The sequence below is a fragment of the Saccostrea cucullata genome, unplaced genomic scaffold (assembly GCF_032062105.1).
Source record: "Saccostrea cucullata isolate Sc308-1 unplaced genomic scaffold, CSIRO_AGI_Scuc_v1 ctg12112, whole genome shotgun sequence".
Taxonomy (NCBI): Eukaryota; Metazoa; Mollusca; class Bivalvia; order Ostreida; family Ostreidae; genus Saccostrea; species Saccostrea cuccullata.
The window spans coordinates 3,253-19,135 of NW_026922239.1; the positions used below are offsets into that span (position 1 = coordinate 3,253).

General features: G+C 32.9%; 1 pseudogene; it reads left to right on the top strand.

The window, feature by feature from the left end:
- Positions 1 to 334: 334 nt before the first annotated feature.
- On the top strand, positions 335 to 14,477 carry LOC134261446 (ryncolin-1-like; annotated as a pseudogene).
- The last annotated feature ends 1,406 nt before the right edge of the window (positions 14,478 to 15,883 follow it).

Below are 15,883 nucleotides of genomic sequence, written 5' to 3' on the forward strand. Positions count from 1 at the left end.
ACACCTGATACACGAAACCAAAATATCTTGTTACATTTTAATTATAATAAAAAAAAAATTTTATATGTACTCTCGTAATAATCGTACAGTGCATGCTGCGGAACAAAAAAAATATGGTTCTAATCAAAATTAATTTTGTGGTATATGTTTCTCTCTGCACTTTACAACTACATGTTGTATTACTCCGCAATCCCATCTACAAGGTATTTTGAAGTTATTAATTTTTTTTTTCAAATTAAGAAAAACATATGAGTTCAAATTCAAAATTTACAAATGTTTTTTTTCTATGTAGAAAATATATATGTATCAATGCTTTGTTTATCAGGAAATGTAGTCTTTACTGAAGTTAACTCGCTGGAACTGGAAACACCTGAACACCTAGTCAAAGTGGACCCCCCGGCTCTTGGACATTTCTCTTCTGTCTCACTACAGACTTACTGGAAAACATTTACAAGTACCAAAGTAAGTATTTCAAACTTTTAAAAACATTAATTGTGAGAAGTACCTGTACAAAACTTTTAAGTGTTCACCCTAATAAATGTATTTATTTAAAAAACAACTTTATAGAATGGTATGATATTGTCAAATTATTACAACAAATGAGTCTTCTCAACAATTGTTGAAAGAAAATCAATAAAAAAACCAATGTACAAATGGACAAAGCTTAAAAACAATAAATTCTGTTTTGTGTAATTAACATCTTTTTGTGATCATAATTAAATTTTAAAAATTGGTTTCTTAAAAAACACAAAACTTGGGAAATTAAAAAAGGGAGGGGTTGGAATGTTGATATCTGGATCACCCTTGCAGCACGTTTTACTCACTTTTATTTTAGTTTTTAATTGTCCTTAATTTTTTAAAATTAACAACCAGTATCAAAACCCATTTAAACAAATTTTTCTATAGGCTGTGCGTCATTTTCTTCGCCAATTTATCACAATTTGAAAGCTCTGGACAAAATTTAACAAAACCGAAAGTGATCTGGATCTTTGTCTGAGGCGGAGGTTTTGCCTCACACCAGGTTAAAAGAGCGTTAATTGTCCTGAAACAATTTTAGAAACATGAACACAAACAATTTAAATGATAAGAAATGATGCTCGTGGCAGTCTAATATCATCTCAAATAGTATGAATCATCCCGGTGCACTTACGTGCTAAACGTCCAAGGATATTGACCAAAAGGCATATCTGTGTGATGATACACTGCCAAATTTCCGGATCTGAATTCCATTGAACACTTTTGGGATTTTTATAAGGTATGTCAAAGCCCACCCCCATCCACTCAATTTCAACGGTTTGGAAAGATCTAGGCAGTAGGTGTGGTAGCAGATGGGCCCAATCTCCTATTCAGGGGTACATGGTATCCAACAGTAAAGGATGTCCTGCAGTAATTAAGCACTGGGGGGTCTTACTGATAGAGATTATTTTATGTGAATTTTCATTTTGAGGGTACATTAAAATTTAAAAAATTGTGAAATGAACACTTAGAAGTTTGGTTCATTTTTTCATTTTTCGGCGTAAAAATATTCCTTGAAAATTAACTTTAATGCATATGATGCTTACATGTAAGTATAATTATTATAAAGAAGTTACTTCATTTAAGATTTAAATATATTCTTAAAGTAACTAGTGCTAATTTAACAAATTCCCCAATTTCCAAACGCTCCCCAACTCCCTTTTGGTGCCATATTCCCTGTAAGCTTCATTAAATAAGACAAACTCTGTGCATTTTTGTTTTAACAACGTTTTCCAAAAGGATACCAATTTTTTTTTTGCATTGCACCCCAGCGCATGTGAATGCATGTGAGTTATGCCACATCATCTTGTCTACACTATCTATATATTTTAATATACTATATATTAAAGCATTCCGTCCAAAAGTAATAAAAACACTATTCAAGTGTATTTTTAATTATATCTTTAAATGCACGCACGTGCGTGCACGTGCATGATGACCATACCTTCTTGTAGGAGTCCCTTTAATCGATCTATGTTCTAAATCCCATCCGGTTCGGTAGAAAAACAAGGGAGTTATAGCCATTTAAATTTCAGCCAATCAGATTGCACACACTGCATGTGCGTGATTTCATGATTTTTTTCGATACGATATTGTAGGTTATCCTAATGCATGACTATATTTTAAATTTCAAAGAATTTTGTCAAAAAACAAAGGATATATAGCCATTTAAAGTTTCAGCCAATCAAATTGCAGCACGCGCACATGCGCATGCTTTTATGAAAATTCTTTTATATCATGCTGTAGATCTTCATAATGTAGCACTATGTTAAAAATTTCAAAGGATTATGACAAGAAAAAAGAAAATTTTGAGACTTTAGTTTAGCCAATCAGAGCGAAGCGCACGTGCATGCGCGTGAGTTTGCTATTTTGACCATGCTATCTTGTCTATACTTCTAATGTATCCTTACATTATAAGTTTCAAAAAATTTCATCAAAAAATAGAAAAGTTCGGCAATATTCATTATATTAGTCATTTACGTTTACGTGCACGCTTTGCAAGCCGTCGCGCAAAATGACCTTGATTCCGCAAATCTACATAATATGTCTACTGACCCTAAAAAGGTTTTCCTACATCGGACAACATTTCAAAACACTCCGGACAAAAAATACCCGGGAAGAAGAAGAAGAATAAGAAAAAAAAGAATAACTAGTGCTAATTGTAACGGGGACCGTTACAGATGTTCCCCAAACGCTCCCCAACTCCCTTTTTGTGCCATATTCCCTGGAAGCTTCATTAAATAAGACACACTCGATGCATTTGAGACTTTAACTACGTTTACTCAGAAGTGTACCAAGTTCATTCAAATTTTAGCATTGCACGCGTCTGCATGTGAATGCATGTGTGTAATGCCATATATCTTGTCTACACAATCTATATATTTTAATATACTAAATATTAAAGTATTTAATCTAAAAGTATTAAAAAAGATGCGCTCATTCAAGTGTTTTTTGATTTTTCTCATTTCACGTGCACGCACGTGCATACTAGCATGGTGACCATACCTTCTTGTAGATGTCCGTTACATCTATTATGTTTAAATCCCCCCCCTTTGGTTGAAAACCAAGGGAGTTATATCTGTTTAAAGTTTCAGCCAATCAGATTGCAGCGCACGAACATGCACGTGTATGCATTCATGGTGCCTATTTTCTTGTAGTAGACCAGTATATCTATCTATATTCCAAATCCCATCCTGTTTGGTTGAAAATCAAAGGAATTATAGCTATTTAAAGTTTCAGCCAAACGATTGCAGCGCACGTGCATGCACGTGTTTTCATGATAATTGCTATATATCATGTAGTAGGAATTTTAATGCATGGCTATTTTCAAAATTTCAAAGGATTTGTCAAAAAAAAAGAAAGATATTGAGACTTTAGTTTCCCCCGAGCAAAGCGCACGTGCATGCGCTGAGTTTGCTATTTTGACCATGTCATATTGTCTATGCTACTAATATTCTTATGTTATAAGTTTTAAAGCATTTCATCAAAAATTTAAAAAGTTACACCTATATCAATTAAAACGGTCATTTCACATGTTGCACGTGTGCACGCTCTTTTAACCGTGCGCGCAAAATGACATTCGTTCGCAAATTCATAAATTCTACTGACCCCAAAAACATTTCACCTTAGTCGGATGTATATTTTCGAGATATTCCCCGGGCAAAAAAAAACCCCGAAGAAAAAAAGAAGAAAAATAATAATAATAATAAGAAACAGAGTAAAAACAATATGTTCCCCAACTTCTTTGGGGAACTAAAAAGAAACAGAGTAAAAACAATATGTTCCCCCCTTCGTTTGGGGAACTATGGGGTAACTGTACATATAATGTGTAATCTTCGTAAACAGATCTTTGAAAGCAAAGAGACTGTGCATCAGTTCTAAAATCCATACCAAACACAAAAGGGAAAGATGGCGTCTACACTATTTACCAGATATGAAGACAAGGAAACTGGTGTACTGTGACATGACTACAGAGGGAGGGGGGTGGACGGTAAGAAATTTCATGATTTTCTATTTTATGGTTTTATATATTTTGCCTAACGTACAATTAAAGTTTTATAATTCATTTAAAGGTTTACTTTATTTACTTTTGGTAAAGATATGTTTTCTGTATGTAATATAGATTATATCGACCTTGAATAATGTTTTTTTTCGTGTATGATTTTTTACACTGATTTTATTATTTTTTTCATTATATACATGGGTTATCAATAAGAGGAGGGAGGATAGTAGTTTTTATAGATCCGGGGATTCGTACAAAGAAGGATTTGGTAATGTGGAGGGAAATTTGGTTAGGTGAGAGATAAATTGATTGTCCATTATATGAATTATATGGATAACCTAAACGTAGTTTAGATAAATTAGATTATATATCCTAATAATACCAAAACCCCTTAATAGATATTTCCTATTTAAATACATTTTTTAACCAGCACAAAACAAATTTAGAAGAAATCTTATTTATGCTAATAAATGCAGACTCAAACTGAGCTAAATGTTATATCTCATGTTTATGGTTTATATTGCAAAATGTCTTCAAAACAAATCTTTACAAGTCTTAAAAATCCTCTCCTTAAGAATAGCAAAGCCATAAATCATATTGCTATGAAAGCATTTTGGAGTGTAAATTTAAGTTTTTGAAATCCTGCCCCGAAGGAGCCATAACATCAGTTTTTACATAGAATTATATAGGAAATAACAATTTTTTTAAGAACAGCGAAATCGTATTTCGTAGTCATAGCGTACATTCAAGTTAGGCTTCTAAGCGCATTCAACACAATATTTTCCCTCATAACCGTTAAGACTTTCATAAAGTGGTTTTCCCCCAAAAACTATATTTGATTGCTTCACTCTTTTTCCGTACAAACAAACATTCCCTACCTTCAGAAAATTCAAAACAATTTTTACTATCTGCATCTGTATTTAAAATTATTGTTTACCCAAAAAGATTTATATGACTGTTCCCTTTTTATGTCACCTGAGTAAACCTGAGTTTAACTCAGTTTATATATTGCTATATTGCTATATGTTTTTGTCTGTCGTCGTGGTCGTCCGTAATGTGTTAACATTTGAACTTTTTTTCAGCTTCTGCTCTGCAACGACTCAACCATTTTCAACTAATTTTAATACATTGCATCTATGGGTGAAGGGAATAAAATTCATAATTTCGTGGTCCCTGCCCCCCTAAAAATCTTCTTCATTACTTTGAACATCAAGCAGTCAAACTGTTGGCATGTTTGTAATCAGCATTGAGTCCTCTACCAAAATTGTGAAATTCATGGCCCCGGGGTAGGGGTTCTAGTGCTAGGGCGGGGCTATATAGATTATATACCGGGGTAGTAAAATGCATTTTTTCCAAAATTTTCTCTGCACATGGGCAAAAAACCAAATCATAGTTATGTTGATTATGGCTGCCTCTTCCAAAATTTGAATTTCATGACCCCAAGGTCAAGGGTTTTGGTGTTAGGGCGGGGCTCTATTGATTATTTAAGAAATAAACGTTCTAAATAAAAAAAAAATGTAGAGTAAGGCTTCATAGTAAGTCAAAGTACTGTATTTACTATTTAACTATAGTAAGGGCTTTAGGTTCCCATGCAATTTTTTGTTATAGGGGGTATTTGTTATCTTCATTTTTTTCTTCTTTTTTTAGTTTGATATATTTTTTTTGAAGGAAAGTATAAATTTTAAATTTTATGAAGGATATGATTACACCAAGAAGAAATATTAGCCTAGTTTGTGTTTACTGCATCAATTTCTTCATGTTATTTATATTGGTTTGTCTGCTTGCCATACATCTGTAAAAATATTAATAGAGGAAGTTTTCTTTTTTTTTAGGAAATGAAGCCATTCACTTACTCACTAAAAGGAAAGAACATGAACTGAGATGGACCTTTAAAATTTACGGGTGAAAAACCCTTTCCCAAAAAATTTACTGTGGAAGCGAGCCCAAAAGTTCAAATTAACAGCAACTGGGTACAGTGGTACTGCAGGTGATTTATTTTAACAAATTTAAAACAAAAATAAATTATTCCCTCTAAATATGACAATGATTTTTCCCCTCCTCAAAGTTTTATCACTTCTATTCATATAAATGGATATTTATCATTTTGACAACTTTCATAGGAGTATAAAGTATGTGATAGACTTGGCTAAAAAGTGAGCATTAAATGGCTTTGAACAAACCAAAAGTAGGACAAGAAATGAAAAAAAAAAAATTAATGTTTTTTAGGTGATAGTTTGGCGTGGCATAATGGAAGGCCGTTCTCCACGAAGGATGCAGACAACGATTCTTCAAAGAATATCCTGTGTTTGTGGAAATTTTGGGGGAACTTTGATTTTAAGAACGGACCTTATCACAAATCTGCAGTCAAATGGGTGTTAGTTTCTACCCTTTTTGGAAAAGGTTTTTCCTTAAAATGCAAAAATGATACCCCCCCGTAAAATAAATAAAAAAAAAAAATCATGCAAAGTTCAAAAAAAATAATTAAACATGTTTCCTTTTTGTGAATTTGAACAATTGTTTCATAATTTTTTTGAATCTTCTTTGGGGTATATATGTAATAACATTTACTGTAGGGAAATAATATTAGAATTTAAAAAAAAACCAAACAATTTTACATTAAGGGGTTTAATTTTTTTTTGAACGAAAGTTTAAGGAAATACACACGCTAATTCTCGATTCCTGCCTACATTTTGCAACCATATAATTCAATATAATTGGCAATTTGGCAATAAATTCTTTGTTAAATACAAAGAATAGTTCAATAGAAATTGATGAACTGTCATAATACCAGCGCTAAATGTAAATCATCCAAAACTCCAGCTTTAAAAAAGGGGGGTAACATTTTTTCCATTGAAATCGGACTTTCAAACACAATATTTTGAAATAGTCTTGGATATGATTAAATATTTCTTGTTTTTTTCGTATGTTTAAAAAAAAATAAAAACATAAATGTATTAATGAAATACCAGTATAATTGTTTCAGTTGTAAATCGCTTTAAAAAGGTGGGAAATAAGCATTTTGTTTTTTTGTCAATACATGTAAACATATGCCCCCCCATGGTGACACACAAAAAGCTTAGGAATGAGTTTATTAAATAGCAGTCCATTTTACCTGTAACAAGGAATTTTGAGTCACCGAGGGAATGGTTTAAAAATATTTTCCGTTTTCCGTTGATTTCTATAGTGAAAAACACATGTTTTACCAAAATTTTAGAGTTATAATTGAATTTCTTTGTTTTTCCAAATCAGTAATGTTTTAGGAAAATCCATATAAGTATCTATAAAAATATCAAAAATTCATCAAATTTGTTATTTTTTGAAAATTGACTTGGAGGTAGGGGGAAACAATCTATGTTACAGTTTTTCATTTCTTTAAAGAACATATGAATTTTAAAATAACATTGCCTTATGACCTTCAGATTTGAGAAGTCATAATTAAATAAAACAAAAATCATAACAATTTTAAATTATTATTAACTAAAATCTCATATACAGTATACTGCAGCATGAGTAAGGGAAATGAACAATAAAAAATTTGAGGTCATCCTGTTTATAACAATGCTTGTTGTGAGGTTACCTTTTAAAAAAGTCTTTTTCTTGTAAAACATTAAAATTGAGACAGACATCCCAAAATTTGTTATTTTTTTTTATTTCAACCTTCTTTGAAAATTCGTATTGACATTGAATGGAAGTAATTGTTATTAACTGAAAATGCATCGACAATGTAAATTTAGTTGATTTAGGCCAAAAAAAAATGTTTTTTTTCTAATGATAAAGATTTTGAAAAAAAATCTTTTATACGAATACTGAAATAGGTCTTTAATAATGATATAATAATAACAATATCAGCCTCCCAAGCAAAAAATACTGCAGAATTAGAATGATTACGGTGTTTTTAATTTCACTATGTTCATGAATTCAGAATTTTCCAAATTTTAAACCATCGTGATAATTATTTAACTTATTTTCTTCCAAAAACACGGCATACCACCTGAATATTTATTTAGATTCACCGTAAAATTAAAACCACCGTAAAATGTAATTTCCTTTCAAACCGAAAAATTTTTAACATGTGAGATTAAAGACGTCAACAGTATAAATTCTACATAATAAACGAACTTGTTGGCAAAGGCCCATATGGTTGAGTTGTTTTGTTTTATATTATATGTGTTATTGATTTGGTCATTGTTTTTATAAAGCTTTATGGAAGAAGTACCAGTCTACCTGATCAAGGCATATACAGTACTTCACACTATGGGATCCACTGACAGGATCTTAACTTCTCCTACGCACCTGATCCCTTTGTTGCTTTGTACGCTAAATTTTAGGGAGCATGCACCCCAACGGACTTGTTTCGGATGCGAGAGATGACCAATAACTACGGTATATAGCCTACATTGACCAAACACGAATGGATGCAACCAAACTCGTGTGCTCTGTGTATAAAAGCCGACAGTTTAGAGTTGTGAGTACATGTTCAATCTCTAGAAACTAAACCCCAACCTGGACCAATTTATTATTGTTATTTATTAGATTGTTATAAACGAAATTTCAGAATTTTATACGTTAACCTTTTCAAATGTGTTACACAGTGCGTATTGGAAATTGAAATTATCCCTACTGCCAATATACTGAAATAACATGCGCTTTTCCGGTTGGGTTTCCTTTAGTTTGAGCACAATTTTTGACCACTTTAGTGAAAAAACCACATGCTTAATTTTCAAGGAAGAAAAAGCTATAATCGTACATAATCAAATTATATCAATTATATGCATTCGATACAGTTCGCTTTAGCATTTGTACAAATATATAATTATTAATGTCTATCGAAGTACTTTAAGTTAGTCTCGCTCAGGACAAAAACAAGAACTTTGATTCTCAAAACCCAATTGCTTTCTGAAATCCTAATTTATCAACTAAATTTTGTTTGGAATATTTTGTTGAAAGAGTAATAAAAATGTACATGCTAAAAAAAACTTTCTGATAATTAATTGAGATAAAAATGTTAGTTTTTAAAGATATTAAGCGAATGACCATAGAACTGTTAACAGGTTTTCTTTTCTGGTCAAATTATTATTTTACCTAAACAAATATCTTTCACGTATCCCAATTATTCAAAGGGTTCATTGTTTTATATTATTTTACAATATGTAACTAATAACTAGCAAAGAGTTTACATGGAGAAATGGAAACTCTGTTGTAATGGAGATCAATTTGAAAACCAAATCACGCATCAAAAGTTGTCATATTTATTATATTATCATAACTAATTCCAGTTACCACGTATAACATTACAGAATAAAAAAAAAAAGCGATTCTAATTACATCGTCAGTTACCATTTTTGTGAATCTAAGACAAAAAATTTAAAAAATTTGACAATGGTTTTATTATTCTGCTTTAATAGTCAAAAACGAATTTTTCCAACAAACAATTCGTTCCAAGTCTTTTAGATAAATGATAGACTTATACTAGGTTCAGCATAAGGGAAGCAGAAGGTGAATCTCTTGTGGATTACTTTACACTTTCCATGATTTGCATTTTCAAAAAAATTGTATAAAAACTTCTAAATCAACATAATCAAAATTTTTGCGGATTTTTAAAATTAAAAAAACATTTTGTCTCAGAGCGGGGGGTTGTACACGCCTTATACGCCCTCTTTAAAATAGACATCATTTCGGGGTATTTTACACTGTTTTATAAACGTTTGACAAAAAAAAAAAACTTAGTACTAAAAAAAAAACCCCTTTTAAAAAAAGGTGAAAACGACTGCGTATAAAAATATATGAACTATTATTAAAAATATCAGTAATTGTAGTTATCCACGTTTATTTAATTTTAAACAGCTAATGAAACTTGAATCTATTGCTTAAAACCCTCAAAACAAAATTTACAATAAGATGTAATTGACAAAAACAGCAAAGGTCTGAGAAGAGAAGAAGAGCAGAGTTTCTTTCCGAGCACCAAGACTTATTTATTTAAAAACCCTTGTATAAGGGAACTTTTCCGGGACAATATTTGGTGTCCTCTGGCCCCCCTACTGATGTACTATATGAGATACCTTTAGTCCCTCTACTGATGTACAATATAAGATAACCTCTGGCCCCCCACTGATGTGCAATATAAAGTGGCCTCTGATCCCCTTACTGATGTGCAATATAAGGTGACATCTGGGCCCCCTTCTGATGTACAATATGAAGTGACATCTAGTCCTCCTACTGATTATAATATAAGGTGACCTCTTCCCTTTCTGGTCCCCCCCTGATGTTCAATATGAGGTGACCTCTGGTCCCCCTCTGGTGTACAATATAAGGTGGCCTCTGGTCCTACTGATTCACAATATAAGGTGACCCCCGGTCCCCCCGCTGATGTACAATTAAAGTTCCTCTGATCCCCTTACTAATGTGCAATATTATGTGACCTCTGGTCCCCCTTCTGATGTTCAGTTAAAAGTGACCTCTGGTCCCCCTACTGATATACAATAAAAAGTGGCCTCAGGTCCCCCTACGGATGTACAATATAAGATGTCCTCTGGTCCCCTTCTAATGTACAATGTAAGGTGACCCCTGGTACCCCTGCTGATATACATTATAAAGTGACCCTCATCCCCTTACTGATGCAATATAAGGTGTCCTCTGGTCCCCCTACTGATGTTAATATAAGGTGAACTCTGTTCCTCCTACTGATGTACAATATAAAGTGACCTCTGGTCCCCATACTGATGTACAATTAGGGTTTCTGGTCCCCCACAGATGTATAGTATAAGGTGTCCTCTGGTCCCCTTTTGGTGTACAATATAAGGTGACCTCTGGTCCCTCTACTGATGTAAATACAATATTAGGTGACCACAAGTCCCCGTATTAATGTAAAATTCGGGTGACCTCTGGTCCCCGTAGTGATGTACAATATAAGGTGTTTCTGGTCCCCCCACTGATGTTCAATATAAGGTGACCCCCGGGCCCCCCAGGATGTACAATATAAGGTGTTCTGGTACCCCTACAGATGTATAGTATAAGGTGTCCTCTGGTCCCCCTATTGATATACAAAAAGGACCTCAGGTCCTTCTGCTGATGTACAATATAAGGACCTCTGGTCCTACTACTAATGTAAAGTTAAATGTTCTGGTCCCGCTACAGATGTACAGTGCAATATTAGGTGACCACTAGTCCCCGTACAATATAAAGTGACCTCTGGACCTTCTGCTGATGTACAATATACATGACTTCTGGTCCTACTACTGATGTACAATATAAGGGGATTTCTTCTACTGATGTACAGTACACTATTAGGTACCACTAGTCCCCCTACTAATGTAAAATATCGGGTGACCTCTGGTCCCCTACTGATGTAAAAATTTAAAGGGGTCCCTCGTCCCCTACTGATGCAATTAAGGTGACCTCTGCCCCCCCACTTGTGTACAATATAAGGTGTCCTCTGGTCCCCCTCAAAAGTATAGTTAAAGGGGTTTCCCCTTCCCCCCTACTGATGCACAATATAAGGTGCCCTCTGGTCTCCCTTCTGATGTACAATATAAGGTGTCCCTTTTGGGCCCCCTACTGATGTGCAGTACAATATTAGGTTACCTGTAGTCCCCTACTGACGTACAATATAGGGTGACCTCTGGTCCCCCAAATGATGTACGATATAAGGAATCCCCAGGTCCCCCCTATTATGTGCAATAAAAAAATTTCCTTTGGATCCCTATTGATTTAAAATGTAAGGTGACCTATGATCCCTCTGATGATGTTAAAATTTAAAGTGACCACTGGTCTCCCTAATATTTAAATATAAGGTGGCCTCTGGTCCCCCTACTGATGTACAATGTAAGGTGATCTTTTGGGCCCCCTATTGATGTACAATTGGGGTTTCCTCTGGTCACCCTTTATTACTTTCACGTTTCTGATAAAATATATTGTATATATTAGAAAGTTGATCTTTATAAAGTTATAAATATGATTATTTTGGAGTAAGACAAAGAAAATTGGGATCATATAAAATTCAATTAATATATAAGGTGACCTGAGGTCTCCGTATTGATATGATAATTTCTTTTGTGCCTTTAATGCCTGGAGAGTTCCTAGAATTTTTTTACTACGCAATATGACGAACTATTTGCGGGGGACCCCAGGTCCTAGTTAGCGTACGTTTTATCCTTCTGCGTTTTGATGAAACGGTGGGTAAAAAAACTAGATTGAGAAGAAGCTTGGTTTAGTGTAAAATTCATCATACGAGTCCCTTAAAAAGTTTTACCCGTTCAAAGGACAAATAAAATGCTGACGACTTTGTTGCAAATGCATGCTGGTGAGATAAATTTCTGTCTGTTTTTTTTCCTCCCCCCGGTTTTAAATTGCGCGTGGTAGCTATTGCATATTGCCCGCGACATTGTTTAGGGCTCTGTTATAGCTTACAGTCTAAGCATCATTCTTCAGAAAAGGGTTGCTTATGCATCAGATGTAATGAATAAAAATATGGGAGAAGTTAAGTCCATTTGAGGAAGAAATAAACAATAACCTGAAGAAATAAAAAAAATTAACTATTAAAAGGCAAGAATATACCAATATATACAGGCATGTAGTATCATTTGTATCGCCCAAAAAAATTTTTTTACACTTAATTGAAAAAATGTTCATCCTACTCCCCAATACTCCCTGTCTGTTTTATGATAGGAATTATAATTTTAGGCATCAAGTAAATTTTAGAACAATGTCTACACATTCACCTAACACATATTTAAAAAATGAAGATATATTGAAAGACTTTTAAAGAATTGATTTTTTAAAATATATTTTGACCAACATCACAAAATTCATATAACTGGCCAAAACTTGAAGATGATGAAATAAGCAATTAAATGTTCTACTTTCCTATTTGTAAGCATTATGTGTCCAGTGGTAAGGAAGAATAGCATAAAAAAGAATGTACAAATGTTAATAATTGATTTATCAAAAAAAAAATTTTTTTCTCCCTCGGGACTTTTTTTATTCTCATGTTCATAACTAAACCTAAACATAAAAAAATGCTGGCCTTATAATGAAAAAAGGGGCCTCTTTCAAAATAGATAATTTCAGGGCCGCTGGGTCAGGGGTCCCAAAGGGGGTATTTGACTAAAAATAAATTAATGCTTCGAAATCTGCCCTTTGATAAGCAATGGTGCCTCCTTCAAAATATGTGAATTTCATGGCTTTTGGATTAAAACACGAACCAAATACAATCGCTGGAAAGTTGTTACATGATACTCAGGTGACCTATAAGGCCCGTGGGCCTCTTTTTCCCTAATAACCGTTCAGACTTTCAAGAAGTGGTTTCTCTACAAATATTTTATTTGATTGTTTCACTCTTTTTTCCAAACAAACAAACTGTCCCTACCCTCAGAAATTTTTCAACAATTTTTACTTTTTCTAAATCTGTATTTCCAATTATTGTTTGCCAAAAAAGATTTTAATGATTATTGCCTGTTTTGTTTTCTCATTTTCTCCTCAAATTATTAATGAATTTGTTCACAACTTTGTAAAGTACGGTTCACTTTTCCTGAAAATACTGCAGTAGTTCGTGAGATTGCCAAAACAAACGAATTTTGAGAAACATGTTTCCACCATCGCCCTGATTTTTTGTGGATTTTTTTGCTAATCTCCCAAATTCTATTGTTACAATGGAGCTAGATTATTTTCGTACTTCTTCTTGTAATTCGTAATTTTGAATTGCATCAACTTTTGCATATTTTTCCATACTGATTTGTCTGTTTACTACCGGTATACACGTACATCTGTAAGAGTTATTAATTTGAATGTTCTTTTTAAGGAAATGAACACATTCACTTAATCACTAAAAGAAGCCAATGTGAACTGAGAGTAGACCTTCAGAAATTTTTTGGCAAAAAGGCGTTTGCAAAATATTCAATTTTTACTGTCGGAAGTGAGTCCCAAAAATTCAAATTGACAGCCACTGGGTACAGTGGTACTGCAGGTAATTTATTAACAAAAAATATATTCTGTTATACATGTAAAATATCAGTGATTGTTCACTCTTTCTTTAATAGAAATAAATATTTATATAATTGTATGCTATGATAAGGGCGACATAAATAGGAAGAGTAAAATATCTGACAGATATCAGATGATGCAGATAGAACGTAATCATTATTGATGATATAAACATTACAAAAGTTGGTGTCCAAGGAAATGTAAAAATAAAGGTTAATGAAAATATATTTTAGGAGATAGTTTTGCATATCATAATGGGAGACCATTCTCCACGAAGGATGCAGACAATGATTCATGGAAGAATTTCTGTGCTGTTGATAGGAAAGCTGGGTGGTGGTTCAATGGTTGCGATTATTGTGATCTGAACGGACCTTATTACACATCTGCAGTCAAAACGGATCGTAGTGTTCACTGGTATTATTTTGGAAAAGAAGACATCTCCCTGAAGTATGCAAAAATGATGATCAGACCCAAAAAATAAAAAAAAATGACTGAATTAAACATGTTTTCTTTTTTCTTTTAATTTGATTTGAAAAATTCGTGAAAAATACTCGCATGGTATCTTTAAAAATATCGTTTCTCAGAAAATAGTTTGGAAGAAAGAAAATACTTGTGTAATGCTTTATAACAAACCCTAGATTCGCTTAAAAAAAATTATAGAAAAAGAATTAAATTCTCGATCTGTTTTCACCAGATTCTGACTATTTATTATTTTTAGCGAACTCTTTTTTAAAAGAGAGGCAGAGTGAGCATTCAGAACACCATAATAAAAATAAATGAAAAAAATAAATGTAGATTTTTTCTTTCTTTTAATATCAAGAGATTATTTTCCAAAGTCAGAGCATGCATGTCCCTTGTCTTATTTACAATGAGCTTACTATTTTTAACCATAGATTTGACGTACACCTATTTGAATGTTTCTATAAATTCTAAATTGTAGTTCTTAAGAACGGGAATGTTATTCATTCAATATTACAGGAAAATCTGTCTACAGTTCTGTATGTAAATAATGAACCAACAATTAGTATGCAAAACGTTTGTCACCATTCGACTTAATAATAGATTGTATTTGCTCTCAGGGTCATTGTATCGGGCCCGAGAACTTTCGAAATGATGAACTTTGAACGAGACTGCAGGTAATCTTGTTTCATCAATTTATTTGTCAGTAACTAATCTCGTTCTAGAAATTATTCATAAGCAGAGCAAGTTCGAGATAGTGTATCGAATCAACTGGTATATAAACCTTGTATTCAAGTGATGTAGGTATAATGCTGCATAAATAAGGCATATTGACGATTGAAAAGGTAAATTCATCACGTTTATCATAAATCTTGATTACTAGATTAACATTAACATATTTTTCTAGTTAAATATCCAGATTTAAAAACAGATGAACATATGTTTAAGACTCGGTGGTATCTTTTATTTCAAGCTCACCGGAATATGACATGAAAAATATGAATGAACAATAAACTAATTTTTTATTCAATTGTATAGTTTTTCGCTGTTGTTACAATGCGAAATTGTGTAACGAGCCAGCAAAATATATTCTAAAAGTAATGTATTACTTAAATTTTATTCTATTTCACTAGCTTAAACATTATTCATATTTAATAATTAATTGGTAGGATTTTAATATGCTCTTTGCTCATAGATTATGACAGTTTCCAAAGGTCTTTACATGGTTACTCGTCAAATACAGCCGTCTTTAATCCGTTCTTTTAACATCAGCCCTTTTCCCGTGCTAGACCCAGAAACAGTGCATCTCATTAACTTCTGTATATTCTGTACATTTATATGACTCTAAAGCGCAAAAAAAACAGTGTTTCTCATTTAATTGTTCTATACACTGAAAAAAATACCTAAGTAATTTTGCAAGCCCCCTAA